Raw genomic sequence first — 14,534 nt, forward strand, 5'->3', positions numbered from 1 at the left:
TGAACAAGAAGCATTGCCTCTTAGCCCAGTTAGGAGTGTGTCATACTGTGTGCACCTTCTTTGTTTATATGACTCAGTGGCTGGAGGAGCAAAGCTATTTTTATAAATGGAGGACGAGATGAGCGCCTAATGAAGTGGAATCAGAGTAAAAATGTCAAGGCAAATGACATGCAATCACAGGTTAGGAATCCCTTCTTTTCTTTTATTGTGTACAAATACACTCTGTCTGCCTGCCCCCCACTGCCTGAGGGAGTGGGGGGGGGGGGGGGGGGGCATAATAATCCTCCTCATTTGCATGTGACTATGGAGAGCATCACAGGCACACTTACCTCCATTCGCCTTATCTCATTGTCCTTCACTAATTCTCCTCTCCTCTCTTTCTTACTATGAGATGCCCCCTCCTTTCCAATGCACGTCAATTGACGGGAACACGAAAGACTGTTGACTGTTTGTTGTATCAATTCTCTAAACATCACAACAAGTGCAGCAACAACTTGAAAATCGGCTTGAAAAATACATATTTACGATAAAAAACATATGACTAAAGGAATCAAAACAAGGGTAGTGGGTCATTCTGATGAGAAACACACAGACACACTGAGTTCACTAAATGTCCACCCATGACCTAAATCATTAAGACATAGCTCATCAATGCCTGGGGGGGGAGGGGTCAGTGTGTGTATGAAAAATAAGATACACACACTAGTAGTCACAATCAAAAGCATTTGGAAACAGCTGGACAACTCACACTGCAGGAACCTTAAACAGAAATATCCTAAGCTCTTTGATTAGCTACGGTTGATTATGACTGCACGCACCACAGTAGGAGCTGCGGGAAGGGTTGAAAAGTGCAGGGGGTGGACTTAAGGATGGACAAATTATTAAACGGATAATTGCTCTCAGATCAAAAATCTGGAATACACTCCCTATAGCTATCAGAAACTATATTATCACACTTTAAAAACTAAATTTAAATTTTATTTAAAATCTAAATACATTTGTACACATGAGCAATGCTCCTAAATGGATTAATGATGCCGTTTTCTAAGATGTTGTGTATTTTTATACTGCAGTATAAATTCAGTAATGTTAGCAAGAATATAAGTATAATGCTTTTTTCTTAATTTTTTTTCTTAACTGTATGTTATTTATCATATTGAGTTATTGTCAGACTCTGATATGTTATATTGTGTTTATATGACCCCTTTTTAATGTACCTTTCAATTGTGCAAATGAGCTTTTACAGCTATCCCTGGCATATTTACAGTGGTGGTAATATTGATGTCGATAAATGTCCGTTGTCCCTGATAAAATAAAGAATAAAAAAATCACAATTTAAACATAGGTATGATAGTTAAAGCCTCTTGAAACCCGGTATAAAATAGTAAAAATAAAGATATGTATGATATCAAAGTTGGGTGTCTCAATAAGCTTTAAAAATATCTGATTGAAAAAAAAATCACATAAAACTCAGTTTAACAAAATAAATTGTTACTGTCTAGACATGACTGTGTGGGTTGGCTGTATCAAACGGTCTCCATGGCAATTCAGTCAGTCATGGAATTTTTATAGAATGTTCGGGCAGACAACTGGCATGATTAGTTCAAAATACTTATGTAATAAGAACCAGAGCATAGCACGCCTCATCTAAACCGAATTTCTGTAGGATGTAGCCTATCAAACTTAAATTACAATATCTTTCATTTGGATTGACAAAAATGCCTAACTCTTTTCAGATGCTTACCATTACGCAACAGATTCCCCAAATGAAATAGTTAGAAGGATTATATGGATTTCAGGAATAACTGCACTAGTCAATACCAGCACCAAGTGCATTATGCTTCTCAACTACTCTGTTAAGTCACTGTTCAAGAATTAATACCGTAGTTTCCTTAAGATTATTGTTCCTAAACATTAAGAAAACATTATCCCTACATTTGTGGTTTGCTACTTTTGGAATGAAAGCATATTGTATTGAAGCCTGTCAGTTTCCACAAAAAGTTGCATGTTTTTGACATTCAACAGTTTTCAACTCAAATATAACCCGACTCTTGGCCACTGGATTATTCCCATTTGTGAAGCATGCAGAGATTTCTAAATGCGTGCCCAATAGGGTTGTATTCACATTTGATATGGATGGATGGGCACTGAATAAATAAAGAATAACATTTCAAAGTTTTTCAATGAGCAATGCTTACACCAGCTCCACTATACTTTCCACGTCAACTGTGGGTATCTGCAGAACAATGTGAGATAAGCACTTCTTTTCTTAACATCATTGTAACGTGAGTGATGGCAGAATACAGCCAAGTCTCTTTATCCCCTCCAGCACTCCTTACCCTTTACTAATAGTAATGCCTTGAGCTGACAAGTATAAAATGTCAACCAGTTCATAGCCCTGACCATTCTGCAAGGAAGTGGGTGGCAAATGTATAGGATTTATCAGCCATTTGGATGGGACCTCAAAGCACTCTTTTAGTCTGACAAAAAGATTCATTAGATTAGAAAAAAAAACACAGCACTATATGCGATAAATGCAATCACAGAGAGAAATGGATAACAAAATATTTTTTTAAGACCAGGCAGCAGAAGTGAAGGGTGCTTACATTATAGGAATCATTTTTAAGCTGTGTCTGACAATTACGATGTGGGGGAGAGGGTAATTTCCCAGGAGAGCAACCTTTCATATTTGCTTGCCAAATGGTCTGAGATTGATAGTACCATGTAGTTAGTAGCACACTTTTATGGAGTTTTTTTTATCTTTCCTCTGAAAGTGTAAGGACGCTTTATTTAATGTTTGTAACTAGACAACAGACTTTGTAGTGTGACAGTGTGTACTTTTAACTTGAATATGTAACTAAATTGTAAATACAGTGCAAGCTCACATGACATGAATTACAAATGTGACATACATATTAGAATGTTATATTCACCCAACGGGTTCAGCAGCAACTGATTTTAGACCGTTTTTAGTGCTCACAGTAACACAGGCATTGCTCACAACAGGGTTGCTGAACAATTGTTATTTTTTTATATCTCGGTTTTGAAACATCCCTCTTCAATTCAGAGTTTGTCACAGCCATTGGAAAAGTCATTAAGCAGCATTGTTTGGCAGATAATGACAGCAGTGTGATAACAATTCATGATGTCTAGAGGGCCAGTATTACAAAGTAAGAAATGGAAGATGCACACACACACACACACACACACACACACACACACACACGCACACGCACACGCACACACACACACGCGCGCGCACACACACACACACACACACACACACACACACACACACACACACACACACACACACACACATAGTATATACCAAAATAGGAAGGCAATTTCCTCTCTCCTTATCCCTCTCTTTCTATCCTTTACCCTGCATCAATCTTTTATGTTAATACACAGAGAACTCAGTTCTGCTTTCCACTTTTTCATGGCCTTTGTGTGCCATCACAGCCTTTGTTAAACATGTTTTATATATATATATATATTTGTTACTTACATAACACAACAACAAGTGCCTTCGATTGACGAAAACTGCCAATTGTACTGGGAGAACTGACAGACCAGAATGTGATGCCGAGACACAAAAATATAGTTGCCTTGGAAACTGACATTCTGCAATCCCGTTTCATGTTATCCATGCAGAGACGTGCCAAATCCCCAGACCATCCATAAACTTTTTAACTCTTTTGTCCAAAAGCCTAACAAACCATTAAGGAAAAACAAACAGGGCTGTTGTCCTTTTGCTGTATTTTTTGTCACATGATTGTACAGGGGGGAACTTGCCTGATCTACCCTCTCAATAGGAATTCCCAATGCTGGATTATATGGTGATATAACTGGGTTTTCAGCTATTTTGCCAGCTGTCTGTTGAAACACTTTTAGTGCCCTTTAACGAGTGTGAGCAATTTCTGAAATATCTGACTTGGAATTACAACTCAAGATGCTATTATGAATAAAGAGGCAAGATCAAGGGGCAATGTTATGATGAAATAATAAGTAAAGTGTGTCCCAATTGTACGCCCACCACATGCTAACTAGATTCTTTTTATGGTCAGATGGAGTATGTAGAATAGAAGAAAGAAAGATTATGCAATTTGGAGCGCAGGGTATGTTGTGTTAGTACAGAAATGTGAGCTTGAAAGCAACTACAGATCGAGTGGCCAATGCTGTCAGTGGTCATCGTAACTTTCCTCCATAGGAAAGATATCCTCGTGATTTGTGATAGAGAGATGTACATTGATCCGGGAGGACTTTTGTGTCAAGCCACTGCTATTCAACACCCAAAAGAGAAACCCCCTATCCCCTGCAGGTTCTTTTCAGAGTGTTCCTAGCTTGACTGAACCTAAAGAGACCCTGGAGCAGAGCCAGAGGGATGACACATTTTAGCCCTGAGAATGTCTGGAGGGACACCGCAGTGGAGAAGTGTATCTTAGGCTGTTCAACCCTGACCCGGAGACGTGACTTGAAATTTGATGGATAGACTAAAATATGATTCTTGTTGGTCGACAGTGACACTGTAGCTGGGCATCAGCTAGGGACAAATACACTTTGCCAACGCAAAACTTACTAACTTACAATCTAACACAAATTGTAATTGCAATATTGCTCAATTAAAATCTTTTAACATTCAATGGTAAAAAAAAAATCTGTTTCATTCAACCATTGCTGTCAGGGCACTGATTGAATATTAATACTTAGGACTTGCTTGTTAAAAACAAATACCGTTTTAATAATGTTGGACATGAGTATACGGTACTACAAGGGATGGACACAACACAACAACGTATCCAAGGACGAGCCCCCCTACAATATACCAAGCATGTAAAACAAATATTAAAACGTCTGTTGGTCACCCCAAGTAACACAACATTCTTCAAAAGTTCCTGTTCTCCTACTCTATTCTCTTTTTTCTCCTGTCTGTGCATTTGACCAGTTTGTGCTAACCAACTACTATGTTGGAATACTTTCTCAATGTCTTCTCTTCAATCTGATGAAGGCCAAATCACACAAAGGTGGAGAGTTGTTGCCAGGCAACTCTACATTTCAGAGTGCTTTATTTTCCTTCCCCCCCCCCCCTCCCCCCCCCCCCCCCTTGTTTGATAAAGCTCTCTTTGACGCTACCAAACAAATATGACTAATTCTATGCTGCAATGCAATGCAAATCATTTTGTTTTGGAGGATTTACATACTCGTTACATACTTTCCCGAGTTCACTTTGTGGGTGATAAGTCTTAACCGGGTGAATTCTAACACCAATACTATCATCACTTTTTTAATGAGTTCTGCTCTTTTTTATGTGATACGATATACCTATTTTCTCATCTCATCTTCGTCCATATGCCGCTCGCTGGTTTGCACTATTGTGTTAGTATGTGTCTGTTCAGCTTCAGCTTCGATATAAAGATAAACTTATGGGACATGAGCGAAGGCTATATGACACACTGCACAACACACCTGTAACTGTTCCTGCCAGTTACAATTATGTCAAACACAAGAGAGAGAGAGAGAGAGAGAGAGAGAGAGAGAGAGAGAGAGAGAGCGGGGTCGCAGACTGTGAGTACTCAAGTAGAGGAAATGATAGAGACAACCCTCTGTTCTCGTTCCCTTACATTTTCATGTAAGATGGAAAGAATCTATTGACAGGAAGTGTGCACATCCTCCCAAAACCCACTGTAATCTCCACAGACATGTTTTGACAGAGGCAGGGCACACGGGCATACAGATGAAATAAAAAATAAAATCTGCAAACTCACTGAACTTTCTTAAACTTATATAACCACACTGGCTGACTAAGAGAACGGTCTTGTAGCAAAATGACCTGCTGCAGGATACACAGTTGGAAAATAAATATAAAAAACTTAAACATATATACAAATGTTAAGACACACACACACACACACACACACACACACACACACACACACACACACACACACACATACACACTTTTCAAAGTTGTCACATGCTCAGTGAGTGCGTGTCTGGATTCCACCCAACGGGGCCATCTGTCCTTGCATTGGACAGGAATCATCTCAGGAATCATTGAGGGTGCAATATGCTCCCATGTTAATCACCACACCTTCTTCTTTTCCATTGAAAATGAGCCAGTGGGCGAAAGGGGAAGTGGGAACAGGTGTTATTCACAATCTTTTCAAGAGAGACACATTATAGAGGCCATTTTCGGAACAGTGGAATGGAATGATGTAAAGATTACGAGTAAGCTTTTAAAGTTGGTCAGGAAATTTTTAATTTAAAGAACATATCATGTAATGAACAAAGTGCTGCAATCTTAGCTCAGTGCCTTATATGAAAGTGAATCAAGCAATGAAGATCACATTAGGGAAATGCTATCAATATTTTCCACTGAATGTATCATTTTAAAAACAAATGCAACTCTGTAATGTGAGAGAATGACAATGGCTCATGTAAAATGCATGAGCTGCATCCTACTCTTCACCCCGACCGCATGGGCTAATTCAATCAGAGCGAATATCACAATCCAAACCATTTTGTGGGGTACCACAACATTTGCTCTTAAGCACAGGGGTCCCAGGGGTCTCGCATTAATCCGCTTTTTCTTCCTGATGCTTCTGTGACAATAGTCTGACCTACAGCACACATTTAATGGTAAACTGCTTTGCTCAGTCGGTTCTCACTGTAGGTGTTCTCTCCTTATCCCTCTTTAATTATATTGGTTTTTAACTTGCACGACGCTGACCTGACACGTGTTAATTTGCATTCAATATCATCAGTTCTGTATGACAGAAATCAATGACAATGAATTGGTAAGGCAAGGTGTTGTATTTTGTCTTTTCACTATCAGGTTCAGTCATATCATACTGGACACACACACACACACACACACACACACACACACACACACACACACACACATACACAGACACACACACACACACACACACACACACACACACACACACACACACACACAGACACACACACATAAGCTGCTTATCTCTAAGTGACTGTGACTATTTGAACAACTGGTGTTTTCCTTCTACACATATATGGTACAATAGACGATATGTCCACTTTTATTATTGTCAGAGGTGTACAGTGGACAAATCAGACATCATTTCTCGCAGCAGGACCACAATGATAGGTTGTCTTTCTTCGACACTAATAGAAGTAGACAGAAATGTTCATAGTTAATTTCATCATCATATCTGATATATTAGGTACTTCATGTCAATAATGTCAAGCATACAGTTTTAATTTGATTTAGATTTTTTCATTTTGAACATTCAAAACAATATTGGTTGAACCATTGTAAAGGTAGACTCTTTTCATCATAGGATAGCCCCACCTAGTGTAAGAAAAACAAAATACTTCAACATTAATGAAGACCAGGGTGCAGGCCTCGAGTATTGTTAGTATTGTAGTATCTTATGTCAAGATATTGTGAACCAATAAGAGGAAATGCCACATTGATTGAAACATCGTTAAACTAGTTATTCTAATGTTAGACAACTCACAATCCTACATAGTCAGTGCAACATTTTTATTTTCCACAAACTCAACGTAGACAGCAGATGTGTAAAAATATGTTACAGATTACAGGGAACTTGTTATATGAGATTGTGATGAGAAAAGAAAACCACTTGACAGAAGATCCAAGCAGCAAGAGAGACGATGGTGGGAAGATGTGACTTGCATACAAAACAGATAGGAGAGATGATTTGCTTTCCCTGCTCTCTTGAAATGCAGCATTGTCAGTCAGACAAAGTTGCCATTAAACTAGTAAGAAAAAGAGGATTAGATATTGATTGGCTGTCTGGCCTATGAACAACAACTGTGCTGTTGCTACACAGCCTCATCATCTTTTACTAATATCTAACATTATTATCATGAAATGTAGCAGTAGTTTCCTTTACATTTGTATTGATTTGACTGCGATCTAATCAAGGATTTCAGCAGAATTGTCTTTTAAGTCTTCCGAGTCTTTAAGATTGTTTGATTGTTGCCCACTAAAGAAAATATGTTCGTCTTTTCTCATATGCGATAAAAATATGTATTAACTTAATGTAAGGTGCAGTGATCCTAGTATTTTTTTATTCTGAATCGAGATTATTTTGGCCAGGATAATCGTGAAAAGAAATGTTCATATTGTCTCATGTCTATGACTGGTTAATTCTCACAATGTAAAATTAGAAGAGAACCGAAACCATATAGAGAGTTGACAAAGTCCAAATGCAAGTAGAAAAGGGGAACATGGAAATACATTTTAAAAAGCAGGATGTTGGTGGGATGGAATCAAATACCCGTATTCATGTCTACAGTTTATTGAAGCATTGTATCCACAGGCAGCATATATTCCCCACTCACTCCAACATATTGTCATTGAGTTTGAAGGGAACTCTTTCCCATTACCATCCCTCATAGATTGTGTGCAGGGAGGCTGTGTAAAGATTCATTCAGTCAGATGGGATTCAGTTGGTGTTCAAAGCAGGAGATGAGGGTAGTGTGTGTGTGTGTGTGTGTGTGTGTGTGTGTGTGTGTGTGTGTGTGTGTGTGTGTGTGTGTGTGTGTGTCTGTGTGTGTGTGTGTGTGTGTGTGTGTGTGTGTGTGTGTGTGTGTGTGAGTGTGTGTCTTTGTCCATGCACATAGATGTCTGTGCATGGTCTCATATAAGAGAGGAAACGTGTTATTGAACAGACTCCTGCAGAGCGTGTCGGCAACATGACGTAGCGAAGAAGACAACGGAGAGGAAAAGTGGAGTGAGTGGGGGGAAAACTGTCCCTCTGGCTCTTTGTCACAACGTATTACACCGAAAACGCCTGCCACAGTCTGAATCAAAAGACCTGCCAATCTGTTCCACACACACACAAACACACACACACACACACATACACACACACACACACACACACACACACACACACACACACACACACACACACACACACAGACACACACACACATTCTGAAAGAATCAAGGGAAAGTAAAAGGGAGAGGACGTTTGTGGATTACTTGCTACATGTAGCATGATTGCTGTTCAACACTGTGATCTACTGGTCAGGATAGGTCAAAAACAGAGTCTAAGTTATGATGATACTTCTATTATTATTATTATACCAAATGGGAATTTGCTAATCACACATCTCCAGCGGTGGAAGACTGGAGTTAATCCGATCTCATATAGAGATATGAGAGAGATATTATAAAGTGACAATTAAATTGGCGCAATGCAATATCAAGTGTTGGACATAATGATAGAAAATAAAGGTCTTGCAGGGAATATGCTTCATATGCTCATATTCTCTCATTTGGTCTAATATCTTTTCATGTCAAGCTTGATTCATGTCATCACTCATCTTCTTAATTAAGTTTTCAGATTCCTAATTTTTATTAAACAAAGTCAATGATATTAAAGGATGGATTTCTGTCTGAACCCAAAAAATTATTAAAAGTTTAGGCAACAATTCTAAGACGATATACAATTTTTTTTGACAATACACATTAACATTTCAACCACACATCAATTCTTAATTTTTCTAGGTGATTTCTTTGCATTTTGAACAAAAGAGGTTTGTTGTAGTTGTTTCTGTTCGATAGTGAAGTTTACTGGTCTGAACAAAAAGATTAAATTGTTGGATCACTGGATGGAAACAGAACAATGTCTCCATCTAGTGGATTGAAGCTGTAGTCAGCTGTATCAGGCTATGAACGGGCTGTGGGTTTATTTAGTCTACTGTGGAATTCTTTACTTCAACTTGTTGCTTTTTGTGTCTTTCAAATGTATCACTGTAAAGAACAAAAAACTACATAGAAATGTACAGGACACCATAACTCCCTGATCTTTATTGAGGTATTTTCACAGCTTCCAAATGCAGCTTGACAACTTTCCATGCTTTTTAAAACACATTTGGACCTACACAATGTGCTGGGGTTATTTATACCACCAGTTCTTAAATTGAAGGCTCATATAGGATGCACACAAATAGAAATAAACTACAAGCTCCTTAACTACACAGCTATTCAGATTCATCGAAAGGTTGGCTTAAAGTTGACATGCGGAGTCTTTGACCACTAGCGGTGCTATGGAGCTAGGTTTTTAATGTGTGGAATGCGTTCCAGTTTTATTTTCATGCAAAAATGTATCATACAATTCAACGCAAACATACTGCAACATAGCCTGATCACTGATCATTCTTTAAGTACACTTTCCTGAGACGAATTAAAGCCAATTATCTGATTATCAACTGTACCAGCAGAGGGAGACTCTTTCCCCCTTTCACAGGCCACATTTCCAAGCACAATCTCTTTATGCCTTTTGGCTGTGTGCTGCCCAACAAGCTCTACTAATACTATGAATACCGCTCACAGTCTGTCTGGGGTGCAGGCCACCTCCAGATACAACAGACTTAGTCATAGCTCTAAATTCCTGATGAGGGCAGGGGTGCTTAGTAAATGCTGCTCGCTCCAATCACCCAATCAGCTCCTCTCTCTCTCTCTCCTTCTCTTTCCCTCCCATGTATAATACAGGTCTATTATTCAAAATAATCTTGCTTCTGCCGCTATGAATTATGGTTAGTGTGAGGATGACCGAAGTCAGTAATGATAGGCTGACGGATCCGCATGCTTCTGATTTCTGAAAAAAAAAAAAACTGTGGGAACACTACTTTATCGACTATAAACATAACATGTATAGCATCTGCAGGTTGTGGAATGTAGATGTATAATATGTGTGAATGCATTTTCTTTTCTTTTTTTAAAGTTTATGGCAGAGGACCTACATTTATGTCATACAATGAAATCATTTGACTGTGTTTTAAACTGTGGTGACCTGCAACCTTTTTAATTCACAAACTACTGTTTTCACTACAGGAAAAACAGATTCAAGCATAAGCTATAATTTTTTTTGATTTTGAACAACATCTCCGGTTTATCAGCATCACCATGGCTAAAAATAGAATTTACTCTGAAGTCCAAACTTATAGAATTAAACATTCACCACTGGCATGTTGGTGGAGTCATGTATAAGAGATGAAACATGAAACAAGAATCCAATGAGCTAGCAGATAACCCAGCTAAATAAAGCATTACACGCTCTCTCTCTCTCTCTTTTTTCTCTCTCCCCATCTCTGAGAGAGGAGTGTAATCTACAGTACATCTGAAATGCATATACTACTGCTTGTCTGTTTCACTGACCTAGAAATATCTTCCTTTCTCAGTGAGCTCATATCTAATGTGAAGCTTATCCCACATCTGTCAGAAAGCACTTGTGTTTGGTGATCATTTGGTGGAATGTGGAGCAGCTGCAATTACTCACGTTCTAAAAAGTGAACTTTTCCATATTAATAGTGCGTGAGCCAGTGGAGAGGCCCACTAGATGTGACAGCTAACTCACATACTCAGCAAGAGGAGGCGAGAAAGATTTTGGAATATTGTTTCTGCTTGACAAAAAGGCTGATGGCACTTAATATTTTCCCTTTTTGGCCCAAATAAGGCTGGTGACAACATCTGACTGCTGCCTCTGTTCCTACCGCTTCATGCAGAATATGTAATGGTGAGACCAAAACCTCCATTACAGTTGTGGCTACAAATTTCCTGACGCCTTAATGTTACCGGTTGCCGGTCGCAACATATTGTAACGAGTTGGGTAAAAAGTGCAAATCATGCCCAATCGCTTAAAATTAAACAGGAAAAATATAATGAAATAAATGTTCAAGCTTAACATTAATATGATGGAAACAACTATTCTGGTAACACAATTGGTGATTTAGGTATCGCTTTATGTAAATGTTTTAAAGAAATGTAGGAAGTTTTGTAATTCTGTGATCATTTTCTAAATTAATTTTCCCTTGCATTGTAGAAACACTGTTCAATGAACAATACATGAAAACATGAATCAATATGGAAAGTTAGACAGGCAAATTAAATTGCACTGGCAAGTAACGGATAATGCTTTTTACCGGAAAACATTACCACCTATCCAGTCATATTACTCTCGGTGAATTTACAATGAGGTGTTCTTCTCTGATAGCTCTGTGGACTGGCCTATCCAGAATGTTTCCAATGCATTAAAGGATAGACTGTTGGCTCCAGTGCCTTTGAGAAGGATCACATGCAGACAGGAAACATGCTTTCCCTCGGGAACGTGTTTTTCCATCTCTTCACCGAATATATGGTGAAACTTCAAACAAACAAACAGTTAACCATCCGAGTCCTAGGTGTACATTCACTGTAGATACAGTTGTTTAGAAATTCTGGTTTGGTAGTGCACTGTCCTCATGACGCACTCTCTACTTATCCAAACTAAGGAACTTCTTATTCCTTATCATTCCTTATCACGGATCACGTAGCCTATGGCAAATAAATCGTGTATTGCTCTAAAAACAGAATCAGTTATACAGACATCAGTCTAGAAAACTTGCAGTGTTCACTATCTTTTGCTTCATCTTTCTTTAATTTGTTCTTTAAATTACCAGAAAACTAGCATAGGCTTTCCAACATCATTTGTAGCTGTTATATGCCAAACAACAGCGGCAGGGGAGAGATGTGCTTTGGGACTTTAACACAATGTGAAAAGATTGATATGTGGCCTTATGCTTTGTTAAAAGTCCACATTGCACATCACACACAGCCCTATGGGCAGCAGTACAGGCAGCTGTCATAGTCACCAAGAGGTGTTCCAATTTGGACCTGAACCAACACAACACATCAGACAGGCTCAGTACAGCACAGCAGTTACTGTCCCTCCTTCTAAAGCACAAGGTGACCAAGTTGTTATGTACGTACATCTGCAATACATCTGTAGGGTCACAAATAGACTCAATTGTTTTGGCCTTGTTTTGTGAGTTTCATATATCGCTTCACTATCTAGAATGATTATTTTATTTTGCCTACATAAATAGGAGTATTCAAAAATAAAATAAAAAATACATCTCAAATAGATAACCTCAGATGCTATGTGATTCCTAAAAGCCAGTTAGTTTCCATATATTGTATTATGTATACAGCATTCCCCTATCTAATCTACTAATGTCTAAATCTGCTTCAATGCACTTTACTCTTTCACATTTCTTGGGAAACAAAGAAAGAAAAAAACTGGGATCAAGCTGATCCTGTGTTTCCCATGAAGCAGAAAAACTGCATTTGGCCATTAAACGCCTGAGACAAAGTCCTACTGATGTATACGTTATACCATTGCCAAAAGGAACTAGGTCATATTTATAACAGCCAAATTTTGGACCGAAATGAATTCACTGTAACGGATCAGTTTGTTAAGGCAAGAACATTAACATGGCAGACTAACTGAAAACCCTCTAGACAGTTTTGACCTTTGTAAGAGAAAGAACCATGGAGTACAACACAAAGAATGAGTTCCTATTAAGTTGTGTGTTGTGATACATCGTGTTTCCCTTAATTAGTTGTGCTGTGTTGTTGTGTGGTGAACGATCAAAGCACCACTTCATAGGATGAGTACAACAATTTTACTGTTCTGTCTAGCAGGGCTTACAACCAAAATAGCACAATTATTTTCTTTACTTACAACCACATGGCATGTTAACAAATTAGTAAATTGATTTTGTTTCGAAATATCGAAATTATAGTAGATTGGTCATACATTAAAAACGTCTACAGGAGAACAGAGGTTATAGGATACAGCCTCTATCCCCCGTTTTCAATTCTTGTTTCATTAGTCCCTGATGCTCATCCAGTCAAGAATAATTCTCCTGCTCTCCCTTCTCTCTCTCTCGCTCTCTCTCTCTCTCTCTCACTCTCTCTCTCTCTCTCTCTCTCTCTCTCGCTGTCCTAAGGCAAAGTGACATTAGAAAGCACTGAATAAGCTTTCATGTGTATCCAGACACAGCTTGTCGGCTTTGAACTATACTAGTCTGACCATCTCTTTCATGCCCATCAGCCAGCGTTAGAGAAAACTCTTATCCCAAATTGATTCTGCGCTCCAGAGATCTATGAGTAAGGGCGTAGACAACAAAGCGCGAGGCTTGACAGCGGACTTGAGAAGTACTTAGGGCATGTGAAAAGAGCCAAGAGAGGGGCGATAGATAAAGAGTGGGCGAGAGATGACAGTGATGTCTTATTTGGCTACAGGGCAGGGGTTCACATCATAGATTTTCTTTTCTCCCATGTGTCTTTGCACCTTACCCAGTGTCAAAGCTGTGTGCTTACATATAGTTGTCTGTGCCATGTATTCTGATCCTGCTGCAGGAAAAAAAGCAAGGGATGATCCCACGTTGGTTTGGGACCTGTGACTAAAGAATGTCTCATGCTTCATCCTGACTTGGACTAATGTGATATGAACCTTAGGCAATGCACTGGTCGGGAATCTGCTCACACACTGAACTGACAGTGTGTAGATGTCAAATTGGAAAGTTTCTCAATTTCACAAGATTGTGCTTTAGCCACAGTTTTATATCAGATTTTTTGCAGACACGTGTAACACGTTTTCTGCCAAGGCCTTTGTTTATCATATTTCATAGTCACAGTATTTGTCTGCATAAATCGAGAGTGAGAAATCGGGATTTTAGAA

Source organism: Ammodytes marinus (assembly GCF_949987685.1).
Source record: "Ammodytes marinus genome assembly, chromosome: 17".
NCBI lineage: Eukaryota > Metazoa > Chordata > Actinopteri > Uranoscopiformes > Ammodytidae > Ammodytes > Ammodytes marinus.